The 21230-nt window shown below is 41.7% G+C and overlaps 1 protein-coding gene across 1 annotated transcript in view; it reads right to left on the bottom strand.

The window, feature by feature from the left end:
* SEMA6D (semaphorin 6D) overlaps positions 1-5064 on the bottom strand; it is a 228027-nt gene extending 222963 nt beyond the window's left edge. Inside the window, exon 1 of the mRNA XM_074880241.1 lies at positions 4987-5064. The gene's annotated coding sequence lies outside the window, so the exon portion shown is untranslated. The remainder of the gene's footprint in view (positions 1-4986) is intronic.
* Between the last annotated feature and the right edge of the window lie 16166 nt (positions 5065-21230).

The raw sequence follows: 21230 nt of genomic DNA on the forward strand, positions 1-21230 counted from the left end.
CACAATGGTTCTGCTCTCTCACACACACAGAATGCAAGTCCTTAAGCATCAATTCTGCTGGCTTTCAAGAACATGGATGGATCACCCATTTCCATTGTAATACTACTTGTCAGGATGAACTCTCTTCACAGGGACAACTTCATGTGCAGTGTTAGTGGCATGAAAATTCAAGTTCAGAAACATAATACTAGAGTTACAGATACATGCTACAGCTGGAGAAAGAAAATGCATGCTGTCACATTGTCATGACTAGCTTTGAAGTGGGAGAAAAAGTTGTAGGTGTAAAGAGATCTTAGAGCTGGTGAGCAAACTAAACAGTTGGAGTAGAAGGAATTGGTTTCTTTGGATAGACTAAGGGAGACAGAAGTGATATATCAGTGGGAAAGGTAAAGATTAAGGAATACGAAATATTTCTGAGATCTGAGAAATGATCAAAACCAGAAGTGACAGAATGAAGAAAGGCAAAAGCTGACTTTGCAAAGGGAATTACAACCTAACAGAACAGGCAGGGTGGATTCAGTGGAAGCTAACCTCACTGAAAAAGGTCAGAGAGACTGAAAGGCAAGCTCCCATTAGTGAAACAAAGTTAAGAATATGTAATTGAAGCTGCTTAAAAATACTACTGCAAACCTGATAGGAACTCCTCCTACTCTGGAAGAAAGGACTCAAAATCCTCTCTTCCACATGGAGATCATTCCTACTTGAGCTAAAGGAACAGTCCCTCGGCTAACAGCATCGTAAGCACTTACGGCATTCGCAGGCCTGCCACGGGAGCAGAACACACCGAGAAACACAATGATTCTTCCTCACCAAAGAAAGCTTGTGTCAAACATCTGAATTGCATGATAAAGTCAAGTGATCTTCACTTTACAAAGAGAAGAAATAGGTAGTTTATACAATCAGAAAAAAAGAACTCCCTAGTTCTTTCATAGAATATCATTTGTTTCTAGCCCTGAAACACCACCAGGTATCAGCCCTCAAAAATACTGCATCTTTCGTCATTCTTCTCTTATTTGGATTTATAATTACATTTTGAAGATTTGTCTGGTTTTCTAGACACCATTTACATTAGTTCACAATTAAATCATCCACAATATCACCATAATTTGAGATGCAGACTCTTCTCCATTAAAACTTCACTCCCCGTACAACAGACATCCTTATTGACTGCTTCCTTGCCTGGAAAAAGAGATGATCATTACGCACTTCCTTGGCAGATCAACAATACCTGATTACTTCAGATCAAACCTAGAACTTGTTTTATGACCTAGAGTTCCTGCAGATGTACACTCTGTTGCAATTCCCACTTCAGTTCCACTGCAATTCATTCAAGGAGAATCACCTGGAATATCAGGGATAATCAATGCAGCTGTAGTATGGCATGGAAAGTACCAGAAACCAACAAACTGGTACATATTCTCCAGCCCCTGGTATTCTGTCATGTTATTAACACCGTCATTTATAAAAAGGTCTCCTGCATTTTGAATCCACTCAGGTTTGAGTTAATTTAAAAATATAGTGCCACAGCAGGAATTGATTCTCAAATTAAAGGATTAAGAGACAGTATTTAAAAACAAATTCAAAACAGTTGTAAATAGCAGCAGAGTTCAGTAATAAACTCTCAGTATCTATCCTTGGTGAACAGCAGAGGATGTCAGTCTCCTACTCCATCCACACCCCCAAAGGATGCCCCTAGTTTTATCTGTACTGACCCAAGTCAATCAGCCTTTTGGACCATAGGCATGTCAACCTACAGTGCTGGTGGTCGACGTGGACAGCAGTGATGAGCTCCACGTCATCTGCCTGCTGACCGTGACCACCACCTCTGCCACGCACACGTGGGAACCAAACAGGAGGTAAAATGAAACTGAACTCCAAAGACCCACGTTTCGAAGAAATCCATTTTTGGAAAGTGACAGTCCACAATGTGCAGTGCCAAGAATAGTCATGAACTGAGGCATTCAAAAGTTGTAAGTTGGCTTGGGCCTATAAATACAGCCCATTTCCACTGGCTTGTTCCCGAGTCCACAGAGAATGAAATAGCATTAGAAGAACAGTAACTGTGTTACAACTATCATATTTAAGAAAGAGTGAATTGTTAAAGTAAACATTTAGATAAAAACACAGACCAAGAAATATTTATTTTTTGCATCTTGACATGTAAAGATAAGCAATATTTATACAATATGTCCTTTAAAATTAGCACATTGCTCTTCTTGACCTTTGAAAATTTCTGCTACCTTCTTTCTCAGACATTTGGTGAGCCTGACCTTCCACAGCAGATTATACGACCTTAACTCTTCCAGGATCCAACAACGACTGCCCCTAAGCCCCTCCCATAGATTTCCCACACTTCCCAACAGGAAGTTCCATAACCTGAACATGCTGAGGTATTTAAACATAAATTTACAAGACAGAAGTAGACCAACAAAAGATTTTGAGCTAGCAAAGAATTAATTTGAGAACAATAGCTTTTTTTATTTATTTCTGTTTTTACAGTGAAACCATAACCAGAAAACATGCGAGTAGCAGTATACAAATAACTCTCTATTTTGGGGTCCTGAGAAGTTTCAGCAATTGCTTGTAGCATAATGAATGTTTGTAATTCATTAGATTCTGTTTAAAAATGCAAAGCACGCCACGACATCAATGATGTTCTCTTTATCTTAACAAAAAGACTATTACACTTAATGTTCTTGTGACAGAGCTAGCATGTTTCAAAATATGTATTTCTTTTCTACAGTGTAATATTTACAATGGTATGTTCATATTTGAATTTAAATTAACTGTATTAATGTCATATTTCAGGCAAGACCATGCTCTGCTAATTATCCCAAAAAGCTTCAAAATCTTTACAGTACATTCACTGCATTTATATCTTCTCCACAAACTTACTGATCTTGTTTATATAATTTTGCAAATGACAAGATGTGTAGGATAACTATCTAAATGAACTAAAAATTGTGTCATGGACAGATCCTTCATAGATTTGCAATTTGTAGCTGTCAATCTTCCTACAGCTGCTAGATAACAAAACAACAGTTCTTTTCTTCATGCAGACGAGCAAATTCAATAAACATTGGTAAGGGTTCTTTTCCAAAAGAAAGAAATCTCTGGTTCTCCACTGTCTATTAAACCTTTCCCTATACACATCTTAACTCTTTTTTTTTTTTTCTTAGGGAAGGAAAAAAAGTATCACAGCAATCCTGTGTATTTTAGCAACATACTTAACCAAATTTGAGTTATGAGTTATGTGAGAAATGGGCTTGCTGATTACTAAATATTTTGGTGAATAGGAAAGATATACGGGGGGGGCGGGGGGGGGGGGGGGAAGAGATGTACAGACTTACAACTCATATCATATTGTAATTGGAGAACACACAATGAGAGTAGCTAAAACGATCATTAAAGACAGCCAATGCATTTTTATTTCACCTTCTCAATCAAGACCTGCCTGAAAAGGGCCAAGTTATATTAACATTTGAAAGAGAACATAAACGAACAATAAAGGGATCAATATTGTGCGAATCCTATAAATTTATAGTTGTGAAATGAGTAAGAGCACTGCCTATTTTTTTTTTTATTCTTTTTCTTAAGATGAGGGCATGAACTGTAGTTACAAATGCTGTTAAGAATTGGATTAGGGACCGACATCCACTATGATAGGAAAGAAAAGGAATTCAATCAATAGCAAATCATTATGGAAAGGGCAATAAAAATGGAAAATGAAAACAAATTGCTACTACAGCAGAGAGGGATTAAATGGCTATATTGATGACAGATAATGCAAACATTTTATTCCTGCAAAAACCTTATATTCCGTTTTACAAATCACTTCAAGATTTCTTCTTTCTTCAAAGACATTATATATCCCTTTCCATAATCACAACACTAGTTCCGTATCATGGATTTTCCCTTTGAAATCAAACTGCATTAGACAGAGGTGTTCAGAGAATGTGTTGCTCCCGGGGGGTGTGTGTGTGTGTGTGTGTGTGTGTGTAGAAAACTCTAAGCCTCAGCAGACTAATGCACTTAGCAAATCCATCAAGGACCATCAAACAAAAAGCATTCGAAGCAGTCAGGTATTTTGGGTCCACCGAGATTAACACCCCGCATCACTTGATGCACACAAGCAGTTTAGGGTCACGAGCTGTACCAGTTCTTACATGAGATATTTTGAATCGTTGCTACCTTGCACAGCTAAAGAAATACTCCTTTGTGGGTGCAGTGAACAAAGTGATCAGGACACGGACTTGCAAGAGGAAAGGGTGCTGGCAGGTGCCTGTGCTCAGTGAGCCGCTGTCAGAGAGTATACATTTGCCTCATATATCTGGCCGATTTACCCTGCTCTAGATGCACATGCCTTATGATGGCAAAGGGGATTCATGAATGCTGCGGAGAGAGAGACCTTTAACAGCACGCCCGCTTATGCTCTAAGACAACCGAGAAGGGGATAACATAATTTAGAATAAATAAATAAATATTTCCTCAGTCCACCGAGTAGAAAGGGCTGAGCCTCCAGCTGAGAGAATAATTGGAAAGTACAAACAGCTGAGAAGAATTAACAGCAACAGCAGCCCCGGCGGTACCGAGCTCCGAAATGCCCGAAGTGCCCGGCGGGGAGACACGTACCGCGGGCGGCGGGCGCGGGCCGGCCCCGCAGCATCCCCGCAGCAGCCCCGCCGCTGCCCTGCCGCCCGCGGCTAGCGGAGACACCCGCGGAGACACCCACGGAGACGCTGGCAGCCGCCCCACCTCATCCCCGGCCCAGCTCGGCCCCACCTCACCCCCAGCGCCACCGCCCCCTCCCCAGCCTCAGGGCGCCGCAAACAATGGGCGTGAGGCGAGACCCGCCCCGCGCAGCTCCGCGCAGCGCCCGGCATCCCGGCCCCGCGCCGGGCAACGGCGCCGCGGGGAGGGGGCGGCTGCAGCCAGTCCCGCGGCGCCGGGAGCAGGAGGGACGGACGGACGGACGGAGGGACTTACTGGGGCTGCGGCAAGCAGAACGCGGCTCCGGGCGCGGCTGTCGGCGCGGCAAACTCCGCGGCGCGGGTGCCCAGCTGGCGGCCCGCCCCGTGCGGCCGCACTTCACACCCCGCCCCGCCGCCCCGCCCCGCACCTGCGCCCGCCCCCGCCCCGCGCGCGCCCCATTGTCCGCCGGGCGGCCCCGCCCGCCCCCGCGCACCTGCCCGCCCCCCGCGGGTGTGTCTGTGTATCCCGTGTCCCCCCCTCTCCGCTCGGAGCGTTTCGGCCTGTTCATGGTCGCGTCCCCATCCCCGCGCTCCTCCGTGCCCCCCCGCCCCTCCGCTCTCCCCGCGTCCCCCCGAGCCGCTCTCGCCGCCTTTGTCCCTTGCGGCCCCCCCGGCTGTAACGCAGCCCCGCTGCTCCCGTGGCTGTTCGCCCGAGGCGGGGGGGAGGGGGGGGCAGCGGCCGTAACGGGGCGCCCAGGTGGGCCGCTCGGCCTTATCCCCGGCCGCCCGAGCCAGCCCCCGCCCCGGCTCCCGCCGACGCCGCGGATGCTCCGCAGCAATCGCTAACGGAGGCGCTTGGCGTAGCCGCGGGGAAGGGCAGCGCGCGGCGATTTTCCTCCGAGGAGTAACTCGGTTTACTTTTCCTGCTTTGCATCCCGGCGAACTTTCCCGTTCGGTGCGAGCGCGGGTCGCTCCCCCGGCTCCCGGGGAACGGCAGGTCCTGTACCGGCCAGGAGCGGCCGCTCGGGACGTGCCGCTGCTCCCCTCGAACACCTGCGACAGAGCCGGAGCAGACCCCGCCGGCTCCATCCCGCTGGGGGCCAGGCCCCTCAACAGAACTCCTAGGTTTTGACTTTGGGGTGAAACAGAAAGCTTTTGGTTTAGGTTTGGTTTTGTGTCTTTGCAGATTTTGCAACGATGACTTTTCAGAATACTCCCTCTCTCAGCCAACATCAGAGATAGTTGGCTTTAAATTTGATACTTAGATTTAAGCTCATTTTTTTGCAGGTTCTGTCTGACTGCTATTGTTTATTAAAATCTCATACTTAGGAAGTTGCAACATAATGTCTAGTCTGAATGTCTTTGTTTCACTATCATTTTCACTGAAGAAAAAAACAAACAAAAAAGCCACTAAAGTGATGATTTGAGTAGTTCCAACTTGAGTTCGGAATCTAGATATTCCCTTTAGAAATAAATGGAAACTAAAGCATATAGAAATTATTTTGCAGTTTATCTTCGAGCATAATCTATTAAAGAAATCATCACACCCTTCTTCAGGTACAGGTTCCTCTACAAATAAGGAAGGGGATTGCTAGAGAGGAAAGTGATACATGTGCAGGGGCAAGGGTGCTAATATATACTTTTTTTTTTTTTCCTTTGCTCGAAGTTCTCTAGTGACAATCATGTTTCTCAGATTCTGCAACAGCAGCTTGGCTTCAAGCCATAAGCAGGGGGGCTGACTTTGATATCTCCTCCAAAATCTTCTCTCCTTGCTTTTCCAACAACGGCCCGTGCAGGTCCAGCGCTGCAGCCGTTGCCATTTGCCGTTCTGCTGAGCTCTGCCTGCCAGTCCAGAGCCCACCTGAGGGACAACAGCCTTTCCCACAGCCCTTCTCACTCCCTCCTGTAAAAACACATGTGCTGGTTCAGTCTGTCACTGCATTATTACTTGTGGTGGGGGATTTGCCTCAGTATTGTTGCAGCTTTAAATTTTTCTTGGTGGTGTTTTGTAAGTTTCCAAAGCCCTTTTCCTCCAAACGAGCCGAAGCACTAAGGCTCCCTGTTCTGTCCTTGGTTCAGGGAATGGGCTCACTGTTGGCCACTATTCTGCGAATCGCCTTTGACTCCTTTGTGACTGCTATCATGAACCAGGCCCAGGTGGAAGGACCGTGCTCGATGCGGTGGCAATGCTTCGCGTGGGTGCTGAGGCTGGATGGAGCCCTGCTCGCCTGCACACAGCGGGCACCTCTCCCTCCTGGCCACTGGCTTTGCTGACTGTGCTCAGCTGCCTTGTGTGGTCCTCCTTCTCCACCGGGCTGTGCTGGGTTTACATCTCCAGGTTCTGGTAGCAGGCTGAGGGGCCATCTCTGTGAGGAGAGGGTGAGGCTGGCCTGTGCTGGACACAGCCCTGTTCCCCAATGGTCCCACCGCAGGGCACAGCTGAAGGTATTTTTTTGCTTTGCTTCTTACCATCCAACTCTATTTTTAATTGGCAAGAAATTAAATTAATTTTCCCTGAAGGAAGTCTGGTTTGCCCATGACAGTAATTGGTAAGTGATCTCCCTGTCTTTACCTCAACCCACGAGATTTTCCATCTTATCTCCTCCCCCATCCTGTTGAGGAGGGGAGTGAGAGAGCGGCTGGGTGGGCGGCAGAGAGACCGACAAGGTCAACCCACCACAGGGGCTGCAGTCATTGGAGAGGAAACAGAATCCTGTTCAGAGCACATCAGTTTCAGCGCGTTACAAACTTCTGTGTGCTGTGATGGTCCAGTACTGCCAGAGAGGGGCCCTTTTCTGTCCGTTCTGCCGTTAACACCTGCCTCTTGGCTGCCTTTCCCACTGACTCTGCAGAAGGTGTTGAGGGTACCGAGAATATATCTTTTGCTGAAATTCCCATTTGGCAAGAAATCATTCACATTTTGCTGCAGTGTAACACTGTCTGAACAGGGTATTTCGGTAGACTGTAGCATCTTCAGTTTTCTGATTACAATTCTTGTCTGAATGTACTGGAGCCAGGTCAGCTTGTGTATTTGTATCCTATAGTCCCCTTTGCAGAATTACGCTGTGACTGTATGGGGCAGAAATCTCTTTTTACTGTCAATCACTATACTCTTTGCACTTCCCTTACTGTCCCATAACTGATCTCAATTGAACATTCATTGCTGGAAAATAGAATGCTCCCCCCTCTCTTGCTGCTTCTTGAGAGTATCTCTGTTTGAAGTTGTGAGAATGTGTCTGACTTATAATATCAGTGATTAAATTGCCTGGATTTCATACTTACTTCCCTTTAAACAAAATTGTAGATAAATGCTGGGTGAATTATTTTTTTCCATGCCCTAAATTCAACAAAGATTCAGTTTCACTTAGGTTCCCTCAAATAGTTACAGATTTGGATTATCTTTGCTGAATATTTTTTGGGAGGTATTTTCAGGGTAAGATTCACAAATGGACCAGAGTAATTTTCATCAATCTTTCCTCTTCTAGTATCATAAAGGCTAGGTAAATTTTGAAGCATGTAGGAGATCCAGGTCTAGTTCTGTTCTCTGCCTGACTGAATTTGAATTCTCATTGTTGATCTACTAAGTTGTACATAATTTGGGGGTGTAAGAAGAGGGAAGAGAAGATTATTTTCCTGCCAATACTACTTCAATATGTACAAATAACATTAACTGGAGCAGGAATTAGATCAGAGTCTTCTCTCAGGTGAGAACCACGAGACTAGAGTCCTGCTCATACTTCTCAATCAGCAGTTATTTCCACATGGAATTCAACAGGGCTCCAGCAAGAGAAGCTGGAGGTACCTTTCTTAGGGTTTGGATGGACAACAAAATCGACTGTCCAAAGCAGGGAAACTTACTATCAGCTTTTCTCCACTCAGCCTTGTGTTCTTTCTTTTCTTCGTTAGAAGTCACTGTAACTTGATGTCATAGCACTGCATAACTTTTTCCTTTCCCTTTCCATTTCCTAAAATGAAACTATTATCTGCTCTGATCTTAACAGCTGGGAAGTGCCTCATTCACTTTATAGTAAGTTCAGTGTAAACTAGAATGCTTCCTGGAAGCATCCATAGTTACTCAGTTTTGGAAGTACTTACCACAGGATGAAGAAAACTTTGTCAGGTGACAGAAGAGCTTCTATAATTTAACACAAAATAGTCACTCCTGAATGTTAGCAAAGCAGGCAAGAGCCCCTCAGAGGCTGTTCCTGAGCAATGTTATTCTTCACTATTAAGTGTTTCTGAGCCAATGCCAATCTCTAGTCTACCAAAAAACCTTTGTTACCACTGTTGGGAGGCAGATCCACGCTGTGTTTGTTTCAGAAGATGTAACACCACCTTTTCTTTGAAGATATGCCTATTCCTTCTTCAACTGTTTTACTAGGGCTGCTGGAAGAGTGGATGATCCCCATCCTCCTGGGATGCTGTTGTCCTCCCTCTTTCAGTTTGGAGTATTTTTGATGGCACTTTGCTCTTTTTCATGCTACACTGTTGCTCAGCAAGGTATTTCTGCTTGTCAGCTGTTACAGACTCCAAGAGATAATGTTGCTTGTTTCACAGATTTCTTATTAACAGCTTGTTTTGCTTACAGGACTCAGAGTACATAGACTGCATATCACCAGCTTTCAGCTACATTTCTCTAGTGTAATATTTGTAATATTATCAATATTTCTGGGGCTTATATTGCAGCTGGTCCCGTGATTCAGCAGCAATTGAATTGGTTTGTGATCTAATAGCTCAATTGCAAATATAGCAGACTTTCTTTCCTGCAGAGCATTTAAATTAAGAATTTGTGAAGCAGTTTTGGTCACATGGCAGATATCCTCTTGCTCCCTGGCATTCTCAATACTCTTAAGCACTGTAGGTTCTGCTGGTTTTCCCTTTTTTTTTTTTTTTTTTTTTTTTTTATTTTGGATAGTTATTGCAGCCGAATATGAAGTCCTTGGTTTTGCCCCGTGACTCTTCATCTCCTGAAGCATTTTTTTTTTCTTTCTCTCTACTGCAGATACACTGGTTTAGGCTTTGTGTCCCTGTCCCTGTCCTGCTACCTGAACTTCTTTGCATGGCACTGTTTATCTTTTCTGCACTGTGTGTTGTTTTTGATATCTTTTTCCTGCAAAATTTAGCTGACCTTGCTTTTGCATTGCTTTAGAACCTATATATTTGTCTTAATAGTAACCCAAGCTAATCAAAACCTCCTCTACTATAACCAGGAAACAGGTGTCCCACAGATGATCTAATCTCTAAGTAGAAAATTTTAGTATCTCCATACTTTTAAGTGGGAATGGCAGAATTCTTAGACCTGTAATTTAAATATCCATTCCCTCCTTACTTTGTGGGGATCAGGAAATAAATAGTCACAGTCTCTTGAACAATATTTACACTTAAAGTATTCCAACTTAGAATAAGAAACATATAAGTAAATATCTACTCTGATATAATGGAAAAGTAATTTGATTCTTTTTTTACAGAGTAATGCTTGGAAATTTCAGCTTTCATTTAAAAAAGCTGAACTGTGTAGTTCTTAAAACTGCAATATTAACCCAAATATATAAAGTAACCAGAAGACAGAATATCCGTAAAAAAAAGGAATATAACGAAGTTTTGCAAAGAAAATGGAAAGGTCTGATTCTTTCCTAATGTACATTTTATTTACCTTTAAGTAGCATAATGTACCCTTAAGCAAAGTTGTCACAAAATATTATTCTGATTATATTAAACTCAGAATCCTAGAGAATCAGGCTCAATGGATGCACATGAAATTGCTTCAGATTGCAGAACACAACTGGACATTAATAGCAGAATTGTTTCCAAGCAGATAATGACACACAATGGCTTGTTATTCTTGTGATAATACTTCAGATTAAAAAAGGGTACGAAAGTGGAAGCCAAAACTTATTTCATATTCAGGGCATAAAATACCAGTAAAAGGGCAACTAACTATTCTGTCTTGTTTTAAAAGACAGTGTCACTTAATAATAATCCAAACAGTAAATGCTGATATATGACCAGTTTTACAATAAAACGTGCCTAGACATGAAGTTAGTTTAAAAGATTCTTGCAAAAATTCTACAGGATAGTGCTGACTGCAGAGATACCAGGAAATTCTCAAAATTCTCTATTCTCAAGCCTTTTAAAGAAGAACACTCCATTGTAGTAGACAAATCAGCTACCCTAGTGAACCAGACACTAAGAAAAAGCATCTCTCAAAGAGAAATTTAAAAAATAATTTGATAGATGTAAAAACTGAGATATTTAAAAGGTAAATGAGCCTACAAACATGTTTTGTTCTACAGTTGTTATTGCAAACCCAAATTAGCACAGACATGAACTGATTCACATAATCTAAATAAACCCATCAAACATTAATATTATCTGATGAAAACAATGAAAAAAGTGGCCGCTAAGATCTCAGAACAAAGATATCCACCATGTTAGATGCAATACCTATACTTTGACAAGTTAGGCGAGAGAAGCCCTGAATTGGAACTCAGATGCTAGCATTATAACCGGAGGCCAATATTTCTGCTCTAAGCATACACAGAGATCAGAGAATATAGGGGCAGATGTATTTTAGACTTACATTATTAAAAGTTAGCCTTTTCTGTGTCTGCATGTGGCTTTACATGTACAAAGCAAAAGGATAAATACACAGAGAAAAGAGTAGTTACCCACAATCCCAGTACAGATTCCAGGCCTTGTACAAAGTTTTGGCAGAAGCAGAAAACTGGGGTAGATTTCTGAAGATAAAAGTTACCTATTTCAATCTTCTTGCCTAGAGGAAGAGAGGAGCTAGCACAGAACTTTAAGAAAGTCTGATAAACAACCAGAAACAACCTATCATTAAAACAGTATCTCTTCTAGATATGAAAGTCATATCTACAAATATAGGAGTACATCAGTATCATAGACAGTAGTGCATCACAGAGATACTCTAGCTAGTTTTTATCAAACTTCTTGGCAGGATAAATTAGATTGTTTAGGACTCTGTTTTGCCATAGCTCTAGCATGTGCAGTGTGAGCTGGCTTGTTTACAGCCTCTTTGGATATCTCCAAGACACACTTTGGCCTGAAAGATCTGTATGTTTGCTGTCTTCTAAAGATGTGGTCTCCTCTTATGTATTTTGGCCAGCTTTCTGCATCCCAGGATGAGTAACTTTGCATCTGCCTGTCTTAAAGCACTTCTTTAAGGCAGTTCTACAGGCTATTTACATTATTTTTGTGTGGACATCATGTCTTCATTGTTACTGTTCTTCCAGTCTTTGACTCATCCATGAGTTTTAGTGGTAGGTATTTTATACATATATCTACACCTTTATGGAAAAGATTCAGGCCTCCCCCGTAACCCTACCAAAACTCACTGACAGTATCCTCATTTGATGATGAATTTTAACTCACACACTCTGTAAGTTTTTTTTGTTCCTGATCCCATTTTCCACCAACGAAACATTTTCCCTGTGCACATTAAAAATCTCAAGCAAAAATTAGAAATGCCTGATCTGGGGCAAACTGGCTTTTTAATAGAAAACTGTCAGGAAATGTAATGATCTCTTGTGGCTGTTTCCATGCTACTTCCAGTATTTTTCTCCCAAACTGATTCACCCATACAACCCTTATTTCCCTTATTCAGTTATGTGCTAAGGATATGCTCATCTCTTCTTTAGTTGGATTTGATGAGCTGTACATGTTGCCAAAGGTGTGCCTTCAGACTTTCCTAGCTAACACATTCATCTGTAATATTCCCAGATTCTTCTCTTCTGAGTTGTCTATATATTTAAATGTCCACTCATGCTATCCTCTCTGATTTTTTTCTACCAACTTTATGTCTCTTAGATTACAATCAGATTTTAGTGTTCCAGTCACAGAAACTTCAGTTGTGCCCCCCTTTACTGCGAATTTGTTTGAGTCTACATAGACAAACAGCACAATCTGTTATACTTACCTGACATTTTAAAACAATCACAGTCAAAATAACAACGACTATTTGTTTTAGTTATTATTATTATGAATGGTTCACGAAAGTGCAGATCCTGTAGAGTAAGACAGAAAATAGGGAGAGATTATGATGTATAGCGTATTATATACAAGGTGGTAAAAATACCCTGTACAGTATGAGTTTGAGCTCTATTTTCTGTACAGCTTTTGCATTCATGAAACACTTCCTGCTGGCAGAAATAGCAATATTTTTTTCACAATCTTTCAAAATCTGTCACAGTTCAACTGCTGTAAACGCAACAGATACTTTCAAAAAGTGCATCACAAGGTTGTCCACTTTTAAAAAGGGGGTGATTCAATTGCTGGATGCATTTTTACCATGAGCAAAGAATGCTATGCAGTAAGAAAGAGTAAAGACAGGAAATGAAGTCTATAGAAGAAAAAAGTCAGACAGACTCAAAAGGATCCAAAAGGAATGATATTCTTCATGCAAGAGAATGCAATGTGCATTATGTTACTTTCCCATCTATTCCATCAGAGAAATGCATGTGTACCATAGCAACCAGCACGTTTCATAAAGCTTATATGTTAAATCATTAAACTAAAGATCACTTACTTTCTCTGAATTGGTGAGCAGCGTTTTTCCTGTTCTTGTAAGCAATAGTTAATAAAATATTAATAAACAACTCATAAATGGTTAAACGTGCTGAATGCTTGAACTTTTACATAGTTTCTTTCAAGTTTTCTAATACACATGCAAAGATTTCTTTAAATACTACTCTTAGAACACATGATTTTATGTGGCTTTTGTAAACAATACACAAACCCAAATGCAATTATGTCAAGAATTTGATTGCATAGCATAGTTTATATTCCCACTTCCTCACCTTTAACCCTTCTAAGTGGACAATGGGGTTTTCTTTCTTGTTATATAAATTATTGTCTGTGGAAACACTTCTTTGAACTTTTAGACAATTACATTCGATTATCTGTAATGTTACATTTTCAAATTATGAAGGAATACTGTGGCTTGCTATATTTTCATGCCATTATTCTTTATTGAGATCTAAAGTGACCAGTAACAGAGTTCAAATCATTTGCAGATTTTCAAAATACAGGATTAAATTTCATTTAAACACTGCTTTTCCTGCTCTGCAAATGCAAATGCATTGTGTTTGTTGAAGTAATCGGAGTTAAATTAAAAATCTCAGTGCACCCGCTAGGGAATTCAACTCTTTCCAAACCTTACTTCAAGCAAAAGCTTGTGAAAAAAAAAATAAATATATATATTCAATATGACAGGAGGGACTGGAATCCATGGTTTGCTGCAGTCTGGAACTTCCTTTGTTGCCACCTATCTTCAACTAAAGATGTTCTCATACAAGGACCACCTGCAGGAGGGCCCCATTTAATACGATTCACCAGTGCAAATAAAAAGATGGAAGCAATATGTGATATTACCAGACTTAAGCTGTACAATCAGGAGTAAATGAGTAAACAGAAGGTCCTAGATCCGCTTTAATGACAGATTTTTCAGGAGAGTATGTATCCAGTCATCCTTGTGAGTGCTATATACGTACAGACCACTGAAACTGCCAGCCCAGCATGGATCTGATCGATGCTAGATTGGGCACTGTCACTGTGAGATAAACAGACAGACTCCAAGTGGTTAGATAGTGTAGAAGCCACATGAAAAACAGTTTTATTGCTAGGAGTATCTGTGGAAAGTGATTTTGGAGAAATGTAACATTTCATGTTGAAAAAAGGCTAAGGCACAGGAAATTTAATAATATTTTCTGAAGTGATGGATCACACAGATGGCATATGAAATTATTGTATGTACAGGAGTACATTATGTTTATGTATATATTTACAACATCAGCAAACAAGTTGTGATCAAAGAGTAAGCTCAGATTTCCTCACCATAATATTTGATAAAGAATAACTGATGTCAAACTAATAAGAAGATCTTGCAATCTGTTCAAGCAGTTTGCAAACAGAGAGAAGGACTAAATTTGATTGATATATTTTTTACTGAGAATTCCTTCCCAAGCTACTCATAGGATTAATAGCGGCTTACAAAGTATTTAGTACTGGTACGAAGAAATACCATAGACATTAAACTTCTCAGCTCCAGCTAAACTTTGCACGTGATAAGTGAGTAACACTATAAACCATAGAATTGCTGCTTTGGAATATATTGTGCTAAGTAAAAAACTTTCTGTGGGGTTAATATTTATGCATGCATAGGGTGGTATTTATTTGAGCTCAGAAAGTAATTTCACATTAAAATGACATGTAACGTGAATTGATATTCAGTTGTTATAATGAGTTTCCATTGATAAGGGTAACAGCAGCAAACCACAACCTGAGTTCGGACAACTAATTTGTGTGGTCGTTCTCGCCTGCAAAAAGGCTGAGACCTGCAAATCAAGGATTGATATTGAGAGTCTTCTGTTCTTCCCCAGGAGAGCTGTAGCTGTATTTGAGATCTTGCGGTCTTGTCCTCAGTTAGCTTGCCTGAGAAATTATCCTTGGATTACCTTGGATCATTGATTCCACTAATGTATGGGCAGTAGATATTATCCACTGCCAGATTTAAGATCTAACTTACCAGTTACAATTAAGTATGGGTCTTGCAAATGGTAATACAACATTTGTTAATGAGCAGATAATATTTCTGTTGAGCAGCAAATGTAGATCACTCTCCTCAAAGACAGACTGCTTATAACATTGCCTTTTCTGCTAAGTTTTTCTTTCAAAGCAGATGCATTCAAGTTTAAGACCGGTTTTAAAATGCTGGATAAAACATAGTACCCTTAAAAAATGTATTTGTCCTTAACATTTTTAGAATCTAGTATTGGCTGTATTAATTTGCAAAAAGATTTTAAAACAGCCTACTGTAGGCTCTGCTTTTGTGTACTGTGGCAGAATGAATTATGAATGATTGCATCATTTATATTCTAAGTTTAGTTTTCAAGTGTGGTTGATTTTTCTTAAATGAGAATCCTGTAGCTATTTAGTAATTAGGACTGATAGTTCTATGAAGTTCATAATTGGTCCCCAAACAGGTGTTTCCTTTCTTTTTGAAAAAATTAGGTATATTTTCACTCTGCTGTATGTGAGCTCATGGAAATTTCCTGAACATAAAAGTATACAATATTCATAACAATTTTGTATTATAAAATCAGAATTATACTTCACTTTAAATGCCTACTCTGCTAATGCATTCAATTAGAACTTCACTCAGGCATCATTTGCAACAGTGCTGTGCACCCTCGACCATGAACAAAGTTAACAATAACCGCAATTGCTCAGTACACATGGTCTGATAATATTTTATGGGAGTCTCTATAATGAGTATAGTTATTCTAAATAATAATTATGGATGTTAGATATATAATGTTTTTCAGTGTAGATTGTGTCTACTGCATATAGATAGATGGTTTTGGATGTATTGAAAATAAACCTGTTCTTGCCTATAAAAATCAGGTATCATTTACATTGACTGTCAGGAATCACACAATACTTGAAGGGGTCACCCCCTTGAAGTTTCTGTGAATTGTCTTAGCTGTACTATCATAAGTTTGTGTCTCCACTTTGAAAATGGCAGCAGCTGGCAGTCATTTATCATATTTGATTGTTCTCCAATGATTTGCACTCAGACAAGTTACCTTATCATCAGTGCAGGCAATTTTTATGTAAAGCACCAGTATTGACTACAAGAGATCTGATGGCAGTTTTAAAACCTTTCTGCATTAATAGCCTTCTCACTGCATTTAAGCATCCTGTCTCTTAGATGCTGTGATGAATGTGACACTGCTATTATATGTCCTAAGTACCCACTTTTAATGGTGACAACATCTATTCTTCAAAATGGTAATTGCCTAATGCTATCTATCTTTGCAATTTATGACCACCTTGGGGAAAATACTCCTTTAAAATTACACAACTATTTAGTTAGAAATATGTAATTAACCAGTTACCTTGTTGGAATTACTTTAGGGTAGAATCGTAGAATGTTCAGGTTGGAAAAGACCTTTAAGATCACCAAGTCCAACCATTAACCTAGCACTGCCAAGTCCACCACTAAACCATGTCCCTAAGTGCCATGTCTACATCTCTTCTAAATACCTCAGGGATGATGACCCCACCACTTCCCTGGACAGCCTGTTCCAATGCTTGACAATCCTTTTGGTGAAGAGATTTTTCCTAACATCCAATCTAAAGCTCCCCTGGCACAATGTGAGGCCATTTCCTCTTGTCCTATTTCTTGTTACTTGGGAAGAGAGACTGACACCCACCTTGCTACAACCTTCCAGGTAGTTGTAGAGAGCGATAAGGTCTCCCCTGAGCCTCCTTTTCTCCAGGCTAAACAACCCCAGTTCCTCAGCCGTTCCTCATAAGACTTGTGCTCTAGACCCTGCACCAGCTTTGTTGCCCTTTGGACACGCTCCAGCACCTCAATGTGTCTCTTGTAGTGAAGGGCCCAAAACTGAACCCAATATCTGAGATGCAGCCTCACCAGTGCCAAGTACAGGGGGGCAATCACTTCCCTAGTCCTGCTGGCCACACTATTTCTGATACAAGCCAGGATGCCATTGGTCTTCTTGGCCACCTGGACACACTGCCGGCTCATGTTCAGACGGCTGTTGACCAACACCGCCAGGTCCTTTTCTGCTGGGCAGCTTTCCAGCCACTCTCCCCAAGCCTGTAGTGTCACATGGGGTTGTTGTGACCCAAGTGCTGGACCCAGCACTGAGCCTTGTTGAATCTCATACAGGTGGCCTCAGCCCATCGATCCAGCCTGTCCAGATCCCTCTGTAGAGCCTTCCTACCCTCAAGCAGATCAACACTCCCACCCAACCTGGTGTCACCAAACGCACTGATTCCCTTGTCCAGATCGATAAAGATATTAATTGGAACTGGCCAGAACTGGATAGCGACATATTATGGGATATTAAAGGTCTTTACTTGCATTCAGATAGTTAGCACCCATTTCATCATTTTCTTGGCAATTCAGAAAATGGCTGCCAAAGTCATGATCTGTGCAGATTTTCTTGTCAGGAAATGGAGTGACTCAGTGAGCAAGACGGTGATTTGTTCCAGAGTGAAGTCAGACTGATCTACCAAGCATCTCTGGCATTGAACTACTCTCACACGTGTGCCTGCTTCCCTGTCTATCTTTCAGATGGACTGTTTAGACCATAATGGCTCTGGACACATACTGTCTTGGTAGTTGTCACAGTACAGCCCTGTTTCTTGGTTTGAGTTGTTAGAGTATTAATAACATCAGTTCACTGCAATGAATGTTGAGATGTGAAATCTCATAGAGGGAGAGAGAGTAGGGGGGGCTTGAAAACTCAGACAATCAGAGTTAAAACAGCTAAAAACCCTTTTATGCCCAAGAAGGGGGAGAATTTGATGAAAACAAAAGTCACTTGACAAGAACCAAACTCATCTTAACTGCTCTTTCTAAAGCTGTTTTTTGAAGAGGTATAAAACTCAGACCTAGTTGGTACAATACTGTACCACCTCAGAATTTAAACAAACGAGAATTTGGCATAATTGTCAGATTATGTTTCATTATTGACAGTCTTTTTAATTGGAGAATAATAGTTTCAGAAAAAATTGTAGGAGGCACTTACTTTCTGTGAAAAAAAATCAGCTTTCTGTTCTAAAACTGACAGTTCCATTTCCACTTGTTTTATCTGAAGAAAATGAGTGCTTTAGATAAAAAATAGATTACCAATGAAAAATCAAATTTTGCTACAGATAATTTTGATTTGTTGAAGCCAATTTAACAGGCATGTATGCTCTCCTCTACAATCCATCACAGTCCCCATAAAGGCTTCTATAAATGGTTAAACTCCATCTCTCTGTGCTCAGCCTTGACTGATTTCTCCTGTATTTTTTTTTCTTTGTCTATGACTGATTATGAACTAAATTGTCTGCTCGCCAGTTCATAGGCTACTGTTTGGTCCTTCAAGGTGCTAAGCACTTCCAGTTCCATTTGAAGTCCCAAGAACCTACAACAGAGACCACTGCCCAGAGGATGCTCACTTCCCTGCATTATCAGCCCCAGGCAAATGATGACAGAGCCAGTCCTCTCTGCTCCCAACATCACACAGTTTCCTTGGACATGAAAAATTGCACCTATTCAAGGCTTTCCTCAAGGCTGCACTATCTGGCTGGCACCCCTCAGACCCATATTCCAAGTATGCCACTGACTAAAGAGAATAATTAATACCACATTTTACACAATTACAATTAATTTTGCCCTTAAAAATTCCATGGAGAAATGCCCTTAGTGAGGTGTAAAAATTTATTAAATATCCAACATAAAACCCCCCCAACAAAACACAACAAACAACCGTGTTCTGCTGTGACTTGTTACTCTTTCTGCTATTCAATGTGTGGCAACAAGTCTTTTGTCACTGAAATTAAAAATGAGGGAAGTCAATGACAGTTATTTATCATGTAACCATGCAGGACATTAAGAATTATATGTTCACCTGAATTTAGAAATGTACACAGATTTATTGAAAACTTCCTCTAGGCAGATTCATGACCATGTATTTTATTATCATAAATGACAAGGTGCTGGGAAATAGAACGTGCCTAATGAAGTACTGACTGATGGATCTAAAGGATTTGAGAAAGGACAGAAAGACTGAATATTTGAATTTAATTATAATTAAGCCCCAACTTCTTTTGGGGCTAAATTGTTCACCAGTGCCATTCTGTTCAATGTCCCAGTGGTGCCAAAATAGGAATGCTCTTGACTTAATACTTCCCTGATCAAAGAATAAAAGCAGTAAGAATGGTGTTTGTGGCACAAATGTATTATAGCTCTCAATATGATAAATAATTTATTGAGACAGTACAGAAAGAGTTTGTAACGTTTTGATGGAGCAGAAGGAAGCAAATTTATTTACTCATGTTTCATGTATTGTTGGAAGATAAAGAGTTAAAGAATAAAGAGTGAAAACTCCAGATTTCAAAAGTTATCAACAAGGCCAAAACCCTGACAGAATTAAATCTGGCCAGCTACATCAAGGGCAACAAGAAAAGCTTCTATAGGTACATGGGTGATAAAAGGAAGACTAGGGAAAATGTGAGCCCTCCCCAGAAGGGAGACTTGGTCACCCGGGACCTGGAGAACACTGAGGTACTCAATGACTTTTTTGCTTCAGTCTTCATCAGCGAGTGCTCCAGTCACACCGCCCAAAATGAAGAAGGAAAAAGTGGGGACTGGGAGAATGAAGAACCACTCACTGTAGGAGAACAGCTTTGAGACTATCTAAGGAACCTGAAGGTGCACAAGTCCATGGGACCTGAGGAGATGCATCCAGGGGTCCTGAGGAAACTGGCAGATGAAGTGGCTAAGGCACTATCCATCATATTTGAAAAGTTGTGGCAGTCCAGCAAAATTCTTGCTGACTGGAAAAGGGAAAACATAAACCCCATTTTAAAAAGGGAAATAAGGGAAAGAAAGAAGCCCTGGGAAACTACAGGCCAGTCAGTCTTACCTCTGTGCCCAGCAAGGTCATGAAGCGGATCCTCCTGGAAAATATGTTAGGGCACATGGAAAATAAGGAGGCAAGTGGTGACAGCCAACATGGATTCACTAAGGGCAAATCATGCCTGACAAATTTGGTGGCCTTTTATGGTGGAATTACAGTGTTGGTGGTTAAGGGAAGAGCAATTGACATCATCTACCTGGACTTGTGCAAAGCATTTGACACTGTTCCACACAACATCCTTGTCTCTAAACGGGAGAGACATGGATTTGACAGATGGACCACTTGGTGGAGAAGGAATTGGCTGGATGGTCGCGCTCAAAGAGTTGTGGTCAACGGCTCGATGTCCAAGTGGAGAGCAGTGACGAGTGGCGTCCTCAGGGGTCGGTGTTGGGACTGGTGCTGTTTAACATCTTTGTTGGCAACATGGACAGTGGATCGAGTGATGTCCAAGTGGAGAGCAGTGACGAGTGGCGTCCTCAGGGGTCGGTGTTGGGACTGGTGCTGTTTAACATCTTTGTTGGCAACATGGACAGTGGATCGAGTGCACCCTCAGCAAGTTTACCAACAACACCAAGCTGTGTGGTGGGGTTGACACACTGGAGGGAGGGGATGGGCCATCCAGAAGGACCTGGACAGGCTGGAGAGGTGGGCCTGTGCAGTCCTCATGAAGTTCAACAAGGCCAAGTGCAAGGTCCTGCCCATGGGTCAGGGCAATCCCAAGCACAAATACAGGCTGGGTGATGAGTGGATTGAGAGCAGCCCTGAGGAGAAGGACTTGGGGGTATTAGTGGATGGAAAACTGACTGTGAGCCAGCAATGTGCGCTCGCAGCCCAGAAAGCCAACAGTATCCTGGGCTGCATCAAGAGAAGTGTGGCCAGCAGGTCGAGGGAGGGGATTCTCCCCATCTACTCTGCTCTGGTGAGATCCCACCTGCAGTGCTGTGTCCAGCCCTGGGGCCCCCAGCATAAGACAGACATGTACCTGCTCAAGCAGGTCCAGAGGAGGCCACAAAGATTATCAGGGGTCTGGAGCACCTCCCTTGTGAGGACAGGCTGAGAGAGTTGGCGTTGTTCAGCCTGG

Source organism: Strix uralensis, chromosome 11 (genome assembly GCF_047716275.1).
Source record: "Strix uralensis isolate ZFMK-TIS-50842 chromosome 11, bStrUra1, whole genome shotgun sequence".
In the NCBI taxonomy this organism is placed as follows: domain Eukaryota; kingdom Metazoa; phylum Chordata; class Aves; order Strigiformes; family Strigidae; genus Strix; species Strix uralensis.